Source organism: Dasypus novemcinctus, chromosome 6 (genome assembly GCF_030445035.2).
Source record: "Dasypus novemcinctus isolate mDasNov1 chromosome 6, mDasNov1.1.hap2, whole genome shotgun sequence".
NCBI lineage: Eukaryota > Metazoa > Chordata > Mammalia > Cingulata > Dasypodidae > Dasypus > Dasypus novemcinctus.
In genome coordinates this window covers 104,920,490-104,939,265 of record NC_080678.1, presented here as the reverse complement: position 1 = coordinate 104,939,265, position 18,776 = coordinate 104,920,490, and the positions used below count along the sequence as shown (strand labels likewise).

The following is an 18,776-nucleotide window of genomic DNA, read 5'->3' as shown; positions in this document are numbered from 1 at the left end:
GGTTGATGACTATGTTGTAATATATCCATGCTGTGTGCTGCAACAGTGTGAATGGATCTGAAATAAAATATTGCATTAAAAAGCAATTCTGGGTGGATGGAGGATATATGGTAACCTCTTATATTTTTTATAATGTATCCTTTTTTGTGATGTATGTATCTTCAAAAAATACAATTTACAAAAATGATGGGGTTGGGGGAGTGGGGTGTAGGTTATACGGGAACCTCAAGTTTTTTTTTTAATGTAATGTTCTATGTGATCTATTAACTTTGAAACAATCTATTAAAAAAATAGTTGGTTGAAAGCAAACCAGACAATAACTGATCAGTAAATGTTTAAACAATGAATAAACCCTCTAAGAATGAATGCTATGCTTAAAGGGAAAAAACACGAAATATAACTGTGACTGAAAAGGTGATTTTCCATTCTCACCATTGCTGTTAAAATATGCACTAACCATTAAAGAAAAAGTTGCTACTTAAAAAAAAATAAAAAGCAATTCTAGGTAAGTCCTACAGACTGTAGAGTAGGTGTTGCAGCTCTGCAGAGGCTCAGAGCCCAGCTGGCACATGGACAGTACAGGGATTCAAGTCTCCTGAGTATACACCAACCCCAGCGCCAACCACAGGTTCAGTAAAAGTGACAGAAGAGATGTGTGTAGAGAGGTCACTTCTGAGTCCCAACTCCATCACACTCAGGAGCACAAATTCCAAAGTAGGGCCCACTGAAAAGGCACTGAACTCCAGAGCCATCTGCCGTGACCGTAGGGACCTGTGTGTCTCCATAGCCCTCAGGAGCACCACTACCTGGGGTTGTTTCTACTTTGGCCATCTGGGAAGAAGAGGTAAAATATGGGGGCATTTTTGGGACTTGGAGTTGTCCTGAGTGATATTTCAGGGACAGATGCAGGACATTATATATCTTGCCCATAACCCACTGAATGGACTGGGGGGGGGGGTGTAGTGTAAATTACAATATAAACTATAATTCATGCTGTGTGGCAGTGCTCCAAAATGTATTCATCAAATGCAATGAAAGTGCCAAACTGATGAAAGAGGTTGTTAATGTGGAAGGAGTGTGGAAGGGTGGGGAGTGGGGTATATGAGAACCTCATATTTTTTAATGTAACATTTTGTGCGATCTATGTATCTTTTACAAAAAAGACAATAAAATATCTTTTAAAAAAGCAATTTTAGGGAAGTAGCTGTGGCTCAAGAAATTGAGCTCCCTTTTACCATATGGCAGTCCCAGGTTTGATCCCTGGGACTTCCTGGTTTAAAAAAAAAAAGCAATTCTAGAAATATACATATGGTATGATTCCATATTAATGAAGTTCAAAAATACATATAGGAAAACAATATGTGTATTAAAACAAAAAGCAATAGAATGCTAAATCACTGATTTTAATAGGGTTTCTTCTGGATTGGGGGATAGGATAGGTAGGTATTCGCATGTAGATTGGAGGATATTGGTAACATTAAGTGAGTTGTGGGTTCATTGTTGTTTGATTTTCTTTTTTCATTTTTTTCTTTTTTTGTGTTTTATTCCTCTTTTTAACAATTTTTAAATTTTGCATCATTTTTTATTTGATTTTTATACTTCATAATATACACATGTGTGGCATGCCTGATTTTTTTGGGTATCAAATGTTAAAATATGGGTAGAGAGAGTGGAGGTGGTGGTGATTATATTCTGTTATTCCAAGATGTGACTTCCAGTAGATCTCATCTCCTGTGTTTCCTTCTGCTCTCTCATGCTTTTTCTCTGTGAAATAGTTTGTTTTCTGAACCATAGGGACTTTTCCTAACCTTTCCTTAATCCCTGCAGTCATACTGAGCGCCAGAATTTCTTTTAAGCTCTTCTGTGTCCTTCATCTCTCCTCCCTTGGATTGGAGGATTAACCATTAGCTTCTTTGACCCTTCTTCCCTAAGTGCTTGTTCACATCTTGACTGCCATGCTTAGAACTCTATACTCTGTGCCTGGAACAAAGCTTGGCTCATCTAGTGGATGGAAGAAATCATCTCATCTACCTTCTGTTTGTCTCTCTTTATAGTACCTCTTCAGTGATTCATAAATTTACAAGACTTGAAGCCTGTTACTCCCAAATTATGTCACAATCTTATTTGGTCCCTTTGCTCTGGAGCCCCTTACTATTCCTTCCTACAGTAAATTCCTCCTGGGCTCTGATTCCTACATTTTCAACAAAGCAAAAGCTAAAATTATATCTCACAAATTGAAAATTCTTCTCACATCCTATTTACTTATTAGGTTTTTATTCATTAGAAGTACTTCAACTGACAAAAATGAAATTCCTTTAAATCTTCCATCTCTGCCATTCTCTTGCAGTTCTTGTTTCACCTTTGTAAACTGACTTCAAAATCCTTCAGAATCTCACTTTCACCTGACATCACTCACAAGCAGATCCATACACTTAGGTTTATGTTTTGATTCCTCTAATGTATAATATGAATTAGACTGTAAAGCTTCTGTGTGACTAGCCTGACAGGGTAAGTCTAAGACTGCCCCTAATACCTAACACATCAAATTTAAATTCCTCTTTGATGAGTATCAAATATGGCCCCATTTTGCCTGCCTAAATTAATTTTTCTCTGGTGTCTGAAATTTCAGCTCAGTTCTGTTCGGTAAAGTCTTCTTGATGTCTCTCAAACATACTGTTCCTCCCTTATTTACACTTCTTATTCCATTGTGTCTTGCCTGTCCATAGTTAAATGAACCAATGCATGAAAAGTGCTTAAAACAATACCTGGCATATAGTAGTCCTATTGCTAAGTTCTTGTTTTTGTTGGTTTATACACTTTTTAGGTTTGAGCTCACGTTTTCTATTCTCTTCGTGAAATATTTTTTGACTATATTAATCGTGTCCACTTAATGACTGGCATTTTAAGAAATTAAAATTTGGTCATAAATTTTGATACTTGACAAGATGTGTTTCTTGCCTAAGGCTTTTTTCCCCCATAAATTTTGATATCCCCAAAAGAAGGACATCTCTTTTACTCTTCCTTCCTCTGCTAGGTAACATATAATAGATATTTGATGATTACTTTGTTTATTGTGTAGCCTGGGAAGAGAGAGTTCTTTCATATTTATTCATTCAGAAACCTAGGAACTCTATAAATTGGCATGCTCAGGTCAAAATCTTCAGCTTATGAATCATTAGATATAAGGTGGCAGTGAGTCTGAGAGATGTGTTTTGAGGCAGTTTTCCCAGTAACTTTGGTGCACCCACTTACTTGTACATGCCGAGTGATTTATTATCCATTCAGAGGAGCGCAAAGGAAATTGGAAATATGGTAATACCTGCCAGGACATTAGGTTGTATTTGTGATAAAATAACAAAAGCAGCATCAAATATTTCAGAATTCTATGTTTAGAAAGGAATGCTTTTATAGAGTCATGGTATACAACGTGATATAGTTAGTATTGATAACTTCTGTGAGAAGGCTTGTTTTGGATAATATAGAACAGTAGTCATTTCTTGAAGGGTTTCTAGCTTATAAGTCAAGCTGACTGAAAGGCTTACTACTAACCCAGTGGATGGATATAAGGGCAGGCCTGTGGTTAGGCATGAGAGAGTTTTGGAGGAAGTCTGCTTTGTGGAGAGTAAAGGGTAGTCATTGCAGCCATGAGGAATGATAGTTATCACCACAAATAGGATTCAATTGTAAGGTTTTATCTGTCAGAAGGCAGATTTGTGTCTGTCTTATTTCTTGGTCCCTTCAATGTTGTAGGTCTTGAACATAGAACTGATAATGATGTTTTCAATGTAGATAGCTGTCATGTTCAGAGAAAAGCTTTTCATAATAAATAGAAAAAAGATAAATATTCTTAAAACTAGGTTGAAAGCTCTCTTTAAGATTCACACAGGAAATGAAACCAGAAATGGTGAAGTACGTGTGTGTGTGTGTGTGTGTGTGTGTGTGTGTGTATCTCCCTGCAAAGTAAAGAATTATTATGTGAGGTATAAGTTTATTTATGACAGAGTGAAATCAACAGGTAGAAATAGAGAAACTTTGATTTGATGACCTTGATAGGTTAGTAGTGAACAACTCTGGTAGAGGTGAAGGTATAATAGCCAAATAAAACTTTGCATCTGATCTTGTTTCAAGAATAACCTAAATGTGTGCTTTCTTTGGACATTGGATTTCCATGTGAATCAGAGCTGGACTGAAAATTACACTCCAGGCAACAGGGTTGTTCTATTGAACATGAGGAAATTTTTGCTTTCTGAAATTTTATTTGGCATTGGTAAGTAGAATAGAAAAGAGTGGGGAAATGGACTTTGCCCAGTCGTTAGGGCATCTGTCTACCACATGGGAGGTCCGTGGTTCAAACCCCAAGCCTCCTTGACCCATGTGGAGCTGGCCCATGTGCAGTGCTGATGCGCACAAGTGCCGCGCCACCCAGGGGTGTCCCCCCGCATAGGGGAGCCCCACACGTGGGGAGTGTGCCCCCTAAAGAGAGCCGCCCAGTGTGAAAGAAAGTGCAGCCTGCCCAGGAATGGTGCTGCCCACACTTCCCATGCCGCTGACAACAGAAGCGGACAAAGAAACAAGACACAGCAAATAGACACAGAGAACAGACAAGGGGGGGGCTCATTAAATAAATAAATAAATCTTAAAAAAAAAGAGTGGGGTGAGATTGAAAGCATATATATTAGTGAGGATCCTGAAGTAAAAGAGAAGCACCCATATTTTGATGTGCCTCCTCTAAATATAATTTTTATTGTGATATCTCCCCTCAATACCATTGCCTACTAATTTTTCTTGTGGGTCTACATATTATTCATTTAGGTCTCAAGCATTCATCTAAGCAGTGTCTTGTTTGAAATATTTTCTGTTTATTTAACTTTGTTTATTTTTTTAAAAGATTTATTTCTAACCTCCCCCCCCGCCCGTTTGTGCTTGCTGTCTGCTCTTTGTGTCTGTTCGTTGTGTGCTCTCTGTGTCTCCATGTTATTAGGAGGCACTGGGAACTGAACCGGGGACCTCCCTTGTGGGAGGAGGGTGCCCAACTGCTTGAGCCACATCTGCTTCCTGCTGTTATGTCTCTTGTGTCTCCTTCTTGCTTCATCTCGTTATGTCGTCTTGTTGCATCAGGTCATTGCGTTAGCTTGTTGCGTCAGCTCACTGTCTTGCTCATCTTCTTTAGGAGGCACTGGGAACTGAACCTGGGACCTCCCATGTGGGAAAAGGGTACCCAACTACTTGAGCCACATGTGCTCCCCCTGTTTATTCAATTTTGAAGATCATATTTCTAAAGTGTCAAATTCCTGTTTTTTTTTCCTGGACTCCTCTCCCATTTTCCACTACTGCAGACTGTTTGTTTTGTCTAAATCTAGGGGAGCAAGAAGTATGCCCTTGGGCTTACTTTCAGGCCAAAAGGCCAAGCTATACTAGGCATTTGTAGATTAAGTCCCCTTTTCACATTAAATGTGTTAACAATTATAAGGTATGGTAAATTATTTTCATTTCTAGAATTCTGGAAAGTTGATGACCTGATGGAGAAGATCCAGGAAAACCAAGACCAGCCTTTATGGAAAGTTGATTTCATTAACAAAACACTGTCTAAGGTGAGAAATAGAACATTAGGAAAAATATTTAGTGTGAACCCAAACCCAGTGTGAATGGAAAAATACCTGATAAATCTGACTTAGGTGGAATGAGCTTGCACTATATTTCAGAATTAATTATTAGTAATAGAAACTCCATTGTAAGGAAGTTTGATCAGTTAAATACACATGGGAAATTACTCCTCGGTATAAGGCATAGGAATCCTCATTCCAGAGAGGAACATTTTGTGTATGACAGAATTGTGAAGGCCATTAGTCAAAGTGAGGTCCTATTCCAGCATCAGAATATTCAAACTCTGAAGCAGCTTTTTGAATGTAACAAATGTGGGAAAGCCTTTCATGAGGAGACATCATTACCCATAAGAGAGAATACTCATGGGAGAAGTACATGAAATGTGAAAACCTTTTCTAATAATTCAGCCCTTCTTGCCCATCATAGAAATCACATAAGGGAGAATGGCTATGAATTTAATGACTGTGAGAGGAGGTCTGTTGGGGAAAAGTCAACAAAAGTCAACTCTGAATAAACTCTATAGAGTTCCCTTGGGAGAGAAACATGATTGTAATGTGAGTGAGAATAGTTTTAGCAAGAAGTCCCTTCCCATTCATACTGAGAGAACTCAACAAGGAGAAACCACCTTTGAATGTGATGAGGGTGGGGAAGTCTTCAAGAAACCAAATCTCTCTCATTATCAGCAAACATATGCAGGAAAGAAACCCTATGAAAATAATCAGTATGGGAGATCCTTTTGGCAGACACTAGTTCTTCCTTAACATCAGCAAACACACATAGGAAAAAACCTCTATGAATGTAGTGATTGCAGGAAAACCCTCAGCCACAAATCATCTCTCATAGTTCATAAGAGGATACACAAAAGGGGAGAAAGCTTATGAATGTAGTGAATGTGGGAAAACATTTACAAATAGATCAGGCCTCACAGGATACACACAGGGTAGAAACCACATGAATGCATTGAATGTAGGGAAACATTCAGATATAGGTCAGGCCTCATAGTGCATCAGAGAACACACACAAGGGAATGTAATGAATGTGGATGTAACGAATGTGGAAAAAAATTCTGTGACAAGTCAAATATCTGTGTGCACCAGAGAACTCACAAAGGGGAGAAGCCCTATGAATGTAATGAATGTGGAAAAACCTTCCTCTACAATTCATTCCTCATGGTACCTCACAGGATACACACAGGAGTGAAACCCTATGAATGTAATGAATGTGGGAAAACATTTTCCCAAAAGCCAAACTTCATTAACCATCAGAGAACTCATACTGGAGAGAAACTCTATGCATGTAATGAATGTGGAAAATGGTTCTCTGTGAAGTCAAAACTTAGCGTGCATCACAAAACTCACACAGGGGAAAAACTCAATGTGATTGTGGGAAACCTTTTTCCAGAAGTCATCTCTTATAGTACATCAGAGAATACCTACAGGGGAGAAACCTTGTGAATGCCATGAATGTGGGAAAACTTCTTCCCAGAAGTCATCCCTTAGAGTACACCAGAAAACACACAAAGGGGAGAAGCCTTATGAATGCATTCAATGCAGGAAAACCTTTTACCAGAAGTCAGGTCTCACTAAACATCAGAGAACTCACATGGGAGAGAAACTTCATAAATGTAATGAATGTGGCAAAACTTTTTACCGTAATTCATCCCTTAGAGTACATCAGAGAACACACACAGGGCAGAAACCCTTCTGCCAAAAGTCATCCCTCTCAGCTCATCAGAGAACACACACAAGGGAGAAAGCCTGTGAATCTACAAATGTGGGAAAGCCTTTTACAAAAATTCAAAATTGATTAATTCAAGAACCTACACAGAGAAGAAACCCCTGTCTACATCCTGAAAGTACAGAAACCTTTTCTTATTTCACTTACTCAGTTTGCATAAGAAATAGCACAGGGGAGAAACTTAATATAAACATGAGAAGTATTTTACCCAGAGTAAAGTCACATCCCATTGAACAGCAGATATTTGGAGCACCTTATGAAAATTTTGAATGTGTCACAACTTTCAAAATGATTCATTTTTGATCATATGTCAGAGGATTTATCTGAATGGAAATTAATCACTTTGGGAAATGAAAATAATATTTTTTCCAGGAAATATACTAAAACTCCTGTTTTATATATGACACCAAAATTGTTACTGAAAATATTCAGTTAGAGGCATGACCAATTTGCTATAGCATCTAAATTTGAAAAGCATGATTAAGTCGAGTAATTAAAAGTACTGTTTTTAAGCATAAATATGAAGAACCACTGAGTTGAGTATGCTTTATCATTGAAATAGTGTGTATATATGTTTGCTTACTGGAACCTATATAATCCTAGGTAAAATGTACCCCAACTTGGTTGATAACTATGACATGTTGTAAATATTCATGCTTAAACACCTGTGTCTTTTTCAACTGTAAAACAAAATCTATATTTAAATAAAATATTTGTGGAGTGTAAATCAATGTACTCATATCTTTCTTGGCATTCTCTTGGTGTATATCAATAAATATAGCCATTGTTCTTAAGCACCCTCTCCAATAAAGAATCCAAACAGTGTGTTTGTAAATTTTTTAGCTGACTAAATGGCTAGATGGGATAATATTTTATGCCAGAGTTAAGTATAAAATTATTGAAAAGATTTATTGTTCTACAAACGAACTTTTGCACAAAGTGCTGTCTCATTCTAAGCTACTGGAAAACTGGACACAATATATGAAACAACTAGAAAACTGGAAAAATATTAAACAACTTTTAAGCAATTGGACATTAGGGGTTGTGTGACTGATTCCTTAGAGAGGAAAAAAAAAAAAAACATCCCTGTGATGTCCCCAGCTTCCTGTTGAGAGAAAAGCCCTGATACGGCATATGTAGGGAAAATGCCAAATATAGCCTGGCTCAATAATGGAGAGACGTTTCAGAGTTCAGTGTGGTTAAATCAGCTCTGATTTGGGGAGGAGACTACTGGAGAGGGAGGTAGCAGAGAAAGAGCTCAAGAAATCTGAGAATCATTCTGCATATGCTAAGGGAAGGCTCTTCCAGTCCAGGCACTAGACAGCTGCTGAGGCAGGGACAATTATTGGGGAAACTGTATGATAGACAGTTCTCAGAGTTTATGCAGAGCTGGGAATCATTGCTTTCTAACTAGCCAAGACCCCTGTTCCCTCAGATCCTAAGATCTCATACTCTTAAGTTCCCTTTTGGGATCACATTTGAAGATCCCATTGGTATATTGGGAGCAGACAAGAGTGGAGGTTTGCCATGATGCCTAATAATCAGCCTTCCAGACTCTGAATGTCTTATTCCCCCTGGCATCCAAGTGGAGCCTCCATCTCCTTATTTATCTTTATAAAAATGGAAGAGTAGAACTAACACTGAAAAAATCTCCATGAATATACTAATAAGGTACTCCCTGCTGACTTCATGGGGAGGCAGGTCAGACGATACGGCTGCACAGTTTCAACAGAGCTCATGGGTGCAGTCATTCTCTACAATCTAAGAGTAACATTCCATTAAAAAGGAAATTGGAAGAGATTAGGAGCCATGGTCAATCTCTGGGGGCTTTTAGGGCCCCCACAGCTTGCTCAGCATTGAGAGATCCTGGATTTATGACCGCTGGCTCAGGATCAACAAGTCTGCTCATCCTGGAAGAGACAAGAAATCTGTATCCCTTGTAGAAGAAGCAATTGAGAAGAAGGTCTCGGAAGACCAAAGTAGCTATCTCTGCTGGGGGACCCTAGGCAACTCATTTCCCCTCCCCATGTTTATAGCCTCCTCTGGATGGTGATAGGTTCTTACATAAATTTCTTGAGTACCTTTTATGCACCAGACCTATGCTAGGAATGTTCAAATTTTAGTGAGCTGGATATGTTGGATAATGGTGTCCTTGACATAAAGATAAAGAGAGTGGGTATCGGAGAGGGAACTGACTTATGTAAGAGTTCCATAGGGAGACTGGTGAGGTTAGCCTATGCATCTAAAATAGAAATATGAAACTGTGTACTGTGAGATCTGATTGTTTTTTTCATTTCACAAGTACTACATAACATTCTTTTTCTAAATGAATTAGTAACAAGTAAAGATAAGATCTGCCATAATGTACAGTTCCAGTATTGAGACTTGTCATTCAGGAAACTGGTTAGGTCAGTGTGCATCCTTCCTGATCATTTTCTATGCATTTAAATCCAAATATAAGAACATGCACCAAATATATAAAACAACATTGGCATTTTGTGGGAATTTGAACCATGAAATTTGAAATTTTCCCTTTCACTTTGTTGTAAAATTTTAACAAATGCAGCTTCCAAATTATTTTATAATTATTTGGTATCACAAAGCCTAAAGCTGACTTGCTCAGTTGATTATGAATTGTGGTTTTCACTGCATGGTAGTGGCACTTTAGTAAAGAGAAACTTATGCTAAAAATGGTATTGTTTACACACTTTGGAGGTTTTGAAGTTGAATTAATATTCAGTGCTATAGTTTAAAATTCCATGAAAACATCATCTGGGTGTTCACGAGGTCACAAAAAAGATATGCCTAAAATCACTGCTAGAGGTCTGAGAAGAAAATTTTAAGTATTGCTATGACTAATTGAATAATGTTTATAACATACACAGCAGCATTAAGAGTATGCTGGAGTGGTTGTAGATTTATGCTCTAGAAGAATATGTCCTCATTGTGTTTCATTCAGTCCTATGAGAAAATTGGTATGGAATCATATAATTAAAACATTTTAAGGGTCTAAGAATTTTTGTCATGCAGACTGTTCTGGATTGCTCTATGCCGGTATATTTATTTTGCATAGTACAGATTTTTTTGTTTCATACATTTCAGTGTTGAGATTTTAGGATATGTGCTTGTTTTTTAAAAATAAGATACCTTACCTATTCTTGTGTAATTTGCATTTTTAGTTTTATGGTATGCTGTGGACTCTTCTTCCATTCCCCAGTGTTAGCTTGATAATATTCTTAGTGACCAAATAGTTTCCCATTGAGCATAGACAAGATTAGTTTGACCAATCAATGTACTGATGGAAATTGACAAAGTTGAACAGAATATTTTAAAAAAATCTTCCAAGGAGTATCAAAGAACTATAAAGACAGTAACTACTGGAATGTGGTATGGAAGAGGGCAGGAATTGTAAGATGTTAGTTCACCATGTCATCCTGCTTTTGCCCTTGCAGCACAGAATGATCTGAGAGAGTAGCCAGCCTGAGATTTGCTTTTGGGAGTGTTGTGGTACTGATGGGAAAAAAGAGACACCTGTGGTCCATAGGGCAGATGGACTATAATAATAATCTCATCTTTGACTTGGCCCTTGGAGGACTTTCTTACATGATGAACAGGAAGTAAATCAGCCCTCCTACAAATTTTAGCCAGATTTCAAGATGTTTGGGAGGTCTAGAACATTCCTAGGCCCTGAAAGTCTGTTAAAAATACCAAGGAGTGTTGGAGCCCCCAAATTCCCTGTCAGAAGCAAGAAAAATTCCTCTGAAGGCAGAAAAATCATCTTAGACCTCAGATAAGTTTTTGAAAATAATTTTTCAATTACTATGCTCGGCACATAATCACAGATAGCCAGGCCAGAAAGAGATAGTAACCATGTGTAAGAACCAGCAGAAAGAGCAGACACAAGGGACTCTATGGAAGATTCTTAACACACGTAAATGATGAAACAAAGTTAGTGGTTTATCTCCCTTACAGGAGATACAAGACTGGAGTTAAATATTTTGGCTACTGAAAACAACAAAAAGTGTCCTCGTCATTCTGAAAAATTAACCAAATAGGCATTCTAGAACTGCTTAACACTAATTGGATGGTTTAACAGATTAGACACAAATTGACCTGGGAGATAGTTCAGAGGAAATCATTTATAGTAAAGCACAGAGAGGCAAATGGATGTCAAATATAAAAGAGACTGAAAATTATAAAGGATACGTAGTATGTTTTATGTATTTATTTAATTGAGTTGCAGAGGATGTAGAGAATAGTATTTAAGAGATAAATGGTGAGAAATTTCCAGGAATGATTGAAAGACATTTATCACAGATATCAGAAATGCAGTAATACCAAGGACATAACATAAAATGAGCTCCTGGAAGCCTGATAAGAAAACTATAGAAAATGAAAGATGAAGGTCGAATACTAAGACATCCAGGGAATGAAAAGGTTACATCAGAGGAACAAGAAATTGTCTTGTCATGATCATTAGTGAAAGAAAAAGTGAAAGATAACTCTATGTTCCTTTTTGTTCCAAACAAAAATAACTCTTAAGAAAGAGGGCCAAGTAAAGTTTTGAAGACAAAAATGAGAATTTTCTGTCAGAAGTCTTGGGTTAAACAAATAAAAGGGTATTATTCTTTGAAGGAAAGCAAAACAATGCCAGATGAATGACCCAGATTAAGGAAGGTGTGGAGTGCAATTATTGTGGTAAATATGTTGCATAGATAAGAATGAATATTGACTACTTAAACCATAATAATAATTTTTGGTAGGGACGTGTAGATATATAGGTGCAAATTATACAGACGTTACATGAATCTGGATTAAAACAAATTTTAAAAATTGTGTGACCATTAGGGAAATTTGAGCAATGATTGGATATTCCGTGAAAGGAATTATTAGTTTCCAGGAATTGTAGTTATGTTTTTCAAGAAAGTTCTCAATATTTTAGAGATACATAATAAAATATTTACATATGCAGTTATATGATGGCCGAGGTTAGCTTAAAAATCATTCATGTCAAGGTTTGGATGAAACTACATTGGCCACTATTTAGTAAATACTGAAGCTGAATGATAGGTACTTGCGGGTTCAGTGTACTGTTCTTCCTACTTTTGCATAGGTTTGCTAGTTTTCCATCATAAAAGTTAAAAATCAGCATAAGCATAGGTGGAGGGCAACAGTATGACAAGTACCTGGTGGTTCATTATGTGGTTCTTTTTACTTTTGTATATGTTTTATTATATTTTCTATAATGTTGAGATGATATAAAGTAAAACACAAAAATAACATATACATACAAGTGTGTGGAGAATTGAAATGTAGCCAATAATACTGAAGTCTAGAAGCAGGTAAATTGATGTATAGAATGTGTGAGAATTACTTAGCCCCAAATAGGAACAACCCAGCTGTCTATCAACAGAATAATGTATACATTATGGTATATTCATACAGTGGAATAGTAGATAGCAGTGGAAATTATCTATAGCTACACATGAAGCTTAAATGAGTCTGACAAGTTGATGCCAATCCCCAAGGAAGTCATTCTTAAAATTTTTTTAAATTATTTTTTTAAAATATTAAAAATATATTTTAAAAAAATCACAAGTGCTTACTGTAAAATTCATGATATTGGCTATATTTCAGGAAACAGATACATAGAGTGCTGCTGTGGTCCTGGCGATATCCTAATTCTTATTTGAGTGGCATATATTTGTTTTATCCAGGTCTCTGTATGTGTGTTATATTTTGTAATAAATAGCTTTAAACAAAATTTTAAACACCTTCGTAAATTTGTAAGTTGCATGATCACATTTGGAAAAAATTAGGCTTCATAGAAGTAATTTGGCCAAACTAAAAAAATCAACAAAAAAGTGCAAAATTATTCAGTTATTTAGAATTAAAGGTATATTTTTGGCAGAATATATACCAGCACAGTTTATCTGGTTAGAAAAATAAGAAGCAAAATTAAGAACTATACATACAAATTCATTGCATTAAAAGTTCATAAATATAAACAAATGATTGTTGTATCACATTACATTTTGTGGATGTTGTATCACATTACATTTTGTGGAAGTTCTATAGCAAATAATTGATGTAGACTGCAATAATTTCTATAAAGGCAATATTGGAAAAATTAGAAGGGAAGAAATTGTGCAGAATAGAAAATTCACTCAAGATTGAAGTGGCTTCACTATTTTGCTGCAGAAAGTCCTTTCTCACAGCAAGTTCATCAATATATGTTTTAAATTTTAAACTTCTTTTATCAGGAAATACTTTCAAACTTACAGGACAGTTACAAAAATAATAAAAACCCCATAGAAAACACCAACATGTCCCTAACCCCCTCAATTACCCCCAAACCACCAATTTTAACATGTGCCCACATTTGTCTTATCATCCCAGTTATCTATCCATCTGTGTCTCTTATCAATCCATTTTCTGAACCTTGGGGTGTAGGCTGTGTATATCATGTTCCTTGAACACTTAATACTGCCATATACATTTCTAAGAACAAGGGTATTCACTTATATATCCACCTTAAGTGTGGTTTTCAAGTTCAAGAAATTCAACATTGATATAAAGCTTACAGTCTATTTTCAGGTTTTTTCATATGTCCCAATAATTTTCTTATGAATCTTCTCACATCCCTTGCTCATTCCCATCCAGGATCATATGTTGCATTTACTTGTCATTGTCTCTTTAGTCATTCAAAATTAAGCACTATATGTATAAATAATAAATTCATTGCATTAAAATGTCATAAATATAAACATTGTGGGAAAATATATACAACATAAACTTTCCCATCCCAGCCATCCCCAAGCATACCATTCAGTGGGATTAGTCACATTCACAATGTTGTGCAGTTCTTGCCACCTTTCATTACTAAAACTTCCCCATCTCCTCAAACTCTACTTTCATATTGCATTAACTCCCCATTTCCTCTGCCTCCTGCCTATTGTAATCTGTACTCTAATTTCTGTGTCTCTGAGCTTGCATATTTTCTGATATTTTCTTTGTGGTCCCATGGGGCTTAAATTTCAAACCCTCAATCTGTACAAGTTTTGTTTGCTTTGATGTCAATTTAACTTAAGTATTTTACACAAGCTATGTTCCTATACCCTTCTCTCTGCACATGCATGTAGTTCTTGGCACACATTATGTGTTTATATATTGTGAGTTCAAAACCACTGATTTCTTATTACATCTGTGCATTTGCCTTACCTTGTAAGAAGTAATCCTCTAGGATTCACTGAGATTCGATCCTAGGAACCTATGATGTGGAGAGAGGTTCTCTGTCACATACACTGCCTCAGTTCCTGGTTTTCTGTTGTGTCTCACCTTGACTCTACCCTTCCTGTCTCTTGTTGCATCATCATCTTGCTGCCTGGCTCACCATGTGGGCACTGGCTTGCCACGCAGGCATGCCTTTACCAGGAGGCCTCAGGGACAGAACCCAGGTCCTCCCATATGGTAGGCAGAAGTCCAATCGCTTGAGCCACATCTGCTTCCTCCATTTTGCTTGTTTTTTTGTTTTCTAGGAGGCACGGAACCTCCTATGTGGGAAGCAGGTGCTCAACAGCTTGAGCCACATCTGCTCCCCATCTTGTGATTTTAATGCAATCTTTGTTATAGTCCAAATTCCCCCTTTTTTGTTGGTCTGCTTCTAAATTCTCTGTCTCCTGATCTATTTGTCTATCTCTAGTCCTATGTTAACATCAGATCATTTTATGACTACAATTTAAAAATCTCAATATAAGGCAAGCTATCTTAATAATTCTTGTTTTTCAAATTTGACTTGTCAAGTTTTACAAAATTCTCCCACAAGAATGGACCTTAGACAAGGTCCTAGGCCTAGGCCAGCCCCAGGATACTTCTGGGACATTGATCTTTCTTTTAATCAACCTTACGGTAAATATTTAAAAATATGACAGGATTAATATGCACGTTATTTGCTGGTACATATAAAAGTTATGTTTATACTATATAGTGTAGCCTGTTAAGCACTATGTCTAAATAGCAATAGCACTATGTCTAAAAAGATGTATATACCTCAATTAAAAACACTTTATTGCTAAAAAATGCTAACCATCATCTGAGCCTGATTTCAGGCATTAAACCTGATACTTAAAAATGCATATTTGTGAACTCATTAAAAATGTCAGATTATTTTACCTTTAAGTTTATATTCAATATCTATTTTCCTTAATGTCTTGTATTTTTTTTATCATATTGGAATTATATATATATATATATAGGTAAAATTATTTTTCACCAAGTCCCAGTAAAAACTCCAAATCCCTTTGAACATTTGTTAAAAAATTACTGGCATACCTCAGAGCTATTGCAGGTTTTGTTCCAGGCCACTGCAGTAAAGCAAAGATCACAATAAAGTGAGTTACATGAAGTGTTTGTTTTCCTGGTACATATAAAAGTTATGTTTATACTATATAGTGTAGCCTATTAAGCACTATATCTAAATAGCAATAGCACTATGTCTAAAATGATGTATATACCTCAGTGAAAAATACTTTATTGCTAAAAAATGCTAACCATCATCTGAGCCTTCAGCGAGTCATAATCTTTTTGCTGCTGGAGGATCTTGCCTAGGTGTTGATGGCTGCTTACTGATCAGGATGGTATTTGCTGAAGACTGAGGTAGCTGTGGCAATATCTTTTAAATAAGACAACAATGAAGTTGCTGCGTCGATTGGTTTTTCCTTTCATGAAAGATTTTCTGAAGTGTGCGATGCTGTTTAATAGCATTTTACCCACAGAACTTCTTTCAAAAGTGGAGTCAGTCCTCTCAAACTCTGCTTTATAAACTATGTAATATTCTACAGGCTTTGTTGTCATTTCAACAGTGTTCATAGCATCTTCACCAAGAGTAGTTTCCATCTCAAGAAACTACTTTCTTTGATCGTCTGTAAGAAACAACTCTTCCAGTTTTATTATGAGATTGCAGCAATTCAGTCACATCTTCAGGCTCCACTTCTCATTCTATTTCTCTTGCTTTTTCTACTACATCTGCAGTTACTCTTACCACTGAAGTCTTGATCTCCTCAAAGTCATCCATGAGGGCTGGAATAAATGTCTTCCAAACTCCTCTTAAAGTTGAAATTTTGACCTTCTCTCATGAATTGTGAATGTTCTTAATGGCATCTAGAATTGTGAATCCTTTTCAGAAGAGTGTCAATTGACTTTGCCCAGATTCATTGGAGGAATCACTACCTATGGCAGCTATAGCCTTACCAAATGTATTTCTTAAATAATAAGACTTGAAAGTTGAAATGACTTCTTGATCCATGGGCTACAGAATGGATGTTGTGTTAGCAGGCATGAAAGCAACATGAATATCATTGTACATCTCCTTCAGAATGCTTGGGTGACCAGGTGCATTTCAGTGAGCAGTAATATTTTGAAAGAAATCTTTTTTTTCTAAGCAGTAGGTCTCAACAGTGGGCAAATATTCAGTAAACCATCTTCTAAACAGATGTGCTGTCATCTAGGCTTTGTTGTTCCATTACTAGAGCACAGACAGAGTAGATTTAGCGTAGTTCTTAAAGGCCCTTGATTTACAGAACAGCAACTAAGCATTGACTTTAACTTAAAGTCACCAGCTTCATTAGTCTCTAATAGAAGACTCGGCCAATTCTTTGAAACTTTGAAGCCAGACATTGATTTCTCCTTTGTAACTTCAGAAGTCTTGGATGACATATTCTTTCAAAGGAATTCTTCTTGCCTACATTAAAAATCTGTTTATTGTAGTCACGTTCATCAGTTATCTTAGGTAGATCTTCTGGATAACTTGGTGCAGCTTCTACATCAGCACTCGTTGTTTGACCTTGCACTTTTATGTTATGGAGATGGCTTCTTTCCTTAAACCTTACATTAGTCGGCAAAGGGGTGCTGATGCAAAATACCAGAAATTGGTTGATTTTTATAAAGGGTTTTTATTTGGGGTAGATGCTTACAGATAACAGGCCATAAAGCATAAGTTACTTCCCTCACCAAAGTCTATTTCCATCTGTTGAAGCAAGATGTCTGCTGATGTCTGCAGGGTTCAGACTTCCTGGGTTCCTCCCTTCCAGGGTCTAGCTTCTTCCTGAGCTCAGGGTTCCTCTCTTCCTGGGGCTTACTTCTCTTTCCTCTGTGGGCTTACTTCTGGGGCTCCAGGTTAAGGCTTCAGCATCAAACTCCAACATCAAAACTTCAACATTAAAAACCCTCAGTTCTGTCCTTTGCCATGTCTTTTATCTGTGAGTCCCCACCCACCAAGGGGTAGGGACTCAACATCCTAACGACATGGCCCAATCAAAGCCTTAATCATAACTTAATCACACCCAGGTACAGACCAGATTACAAACATAATCCAGTATCTGTTTTTGGAATTCATAACCATATCAAACTGTTACAAACCTCATGAACCAACCTCTGCTAGCTTCAAACTTCTCTTCTGCAATTTCCTCACCTCTCTTAGCCATCATCAAATTGAAGAGAGTTAGGGCTTTGCTCTGGATTAGCTTTTGGTTTAAGGGAATGTTGTGGCTGGTTTAGTCTTCGATACAGACCACTAAAACTTTCTGCATATCAGCAATAAGGCTGTTTTGCTTTCTTATCATTTGAGTGTTGACTGAAGTCACACTTTAAGTGCTCTTGCTATTCTAGAGTTCCTTTAAGAACTTTTACATTTATAACCTGGCTTACTGTTTGGCACAAGGTGTCTAGCTTTCAGTCTATTTCGGCTTTTGATATGCCTTCTTCACAAAGCTTAATCATTTCTAGCTTTTGATTTAAAGTGAGAGACATGTGACTCTTTCATTTGAACACTTAGAAGCCTCTGTAGGTTATTAATTGGCCTAATTTCAATATTGTTATATATCAGGGAGTAGGGAGGCCTGAAGAGAGAGAGAGAGAAACAGCCAGTTGGTGGAGCAGTCAGAACACACACAATATTTATTAAGTTCCCTGTCTTATATGGTTGTGGTTCATGGTACCCCAAAATAATTACAATAGTAACAACAAAGATCTCTGATCACAGATCACCCAAACAGATAAAATAATAATGAAAAAGTGTGAAATATTGTGAGAATTACCAAAATGTGACTAGAGAGGCACAAAGTAAGCTCATGCTGTTGGAAAAATGGTGAGAGTAGACTTGCTTGACATAGGGTTGCCACAAACTTTTGATTTGTTAAAAATGCAATATTTGTGAAGTGCAATAAAATGAGGTATGCTTATATTATAATTTTCAATGGGTGTCATGACCTTAAAAATGCTGGCAGTGGGAAGCAGATGTAGCTCAATTGATTTGGCTCCCGTCTACCATATGGGAGGTACAGGGTTTGATTCCCCTGGCCTCCTGGTGAAGACAAGCTGGCCCGTGTGGTGAGCTGGCCCATGTGGTGAGTTGGCCTGAGCAGAGAGTTGGCCTGCAT

The 18,776-nt window shown here is 37.0% G+C and overlaps 1 pseudogene; it reads left to right on the top strand.

Annotated features, from left to right (window-relative positions):
• Positions 1-6,881, top strand: part of LOC131278911 (putative zinc finger protein 487) — a 58,687-nt pseudogene extending 51,806 nt beyond the window's left edge.
• The last annotated feature ends 11,895 nt before the right edge of the window (positions 6,882-18,776 follow it).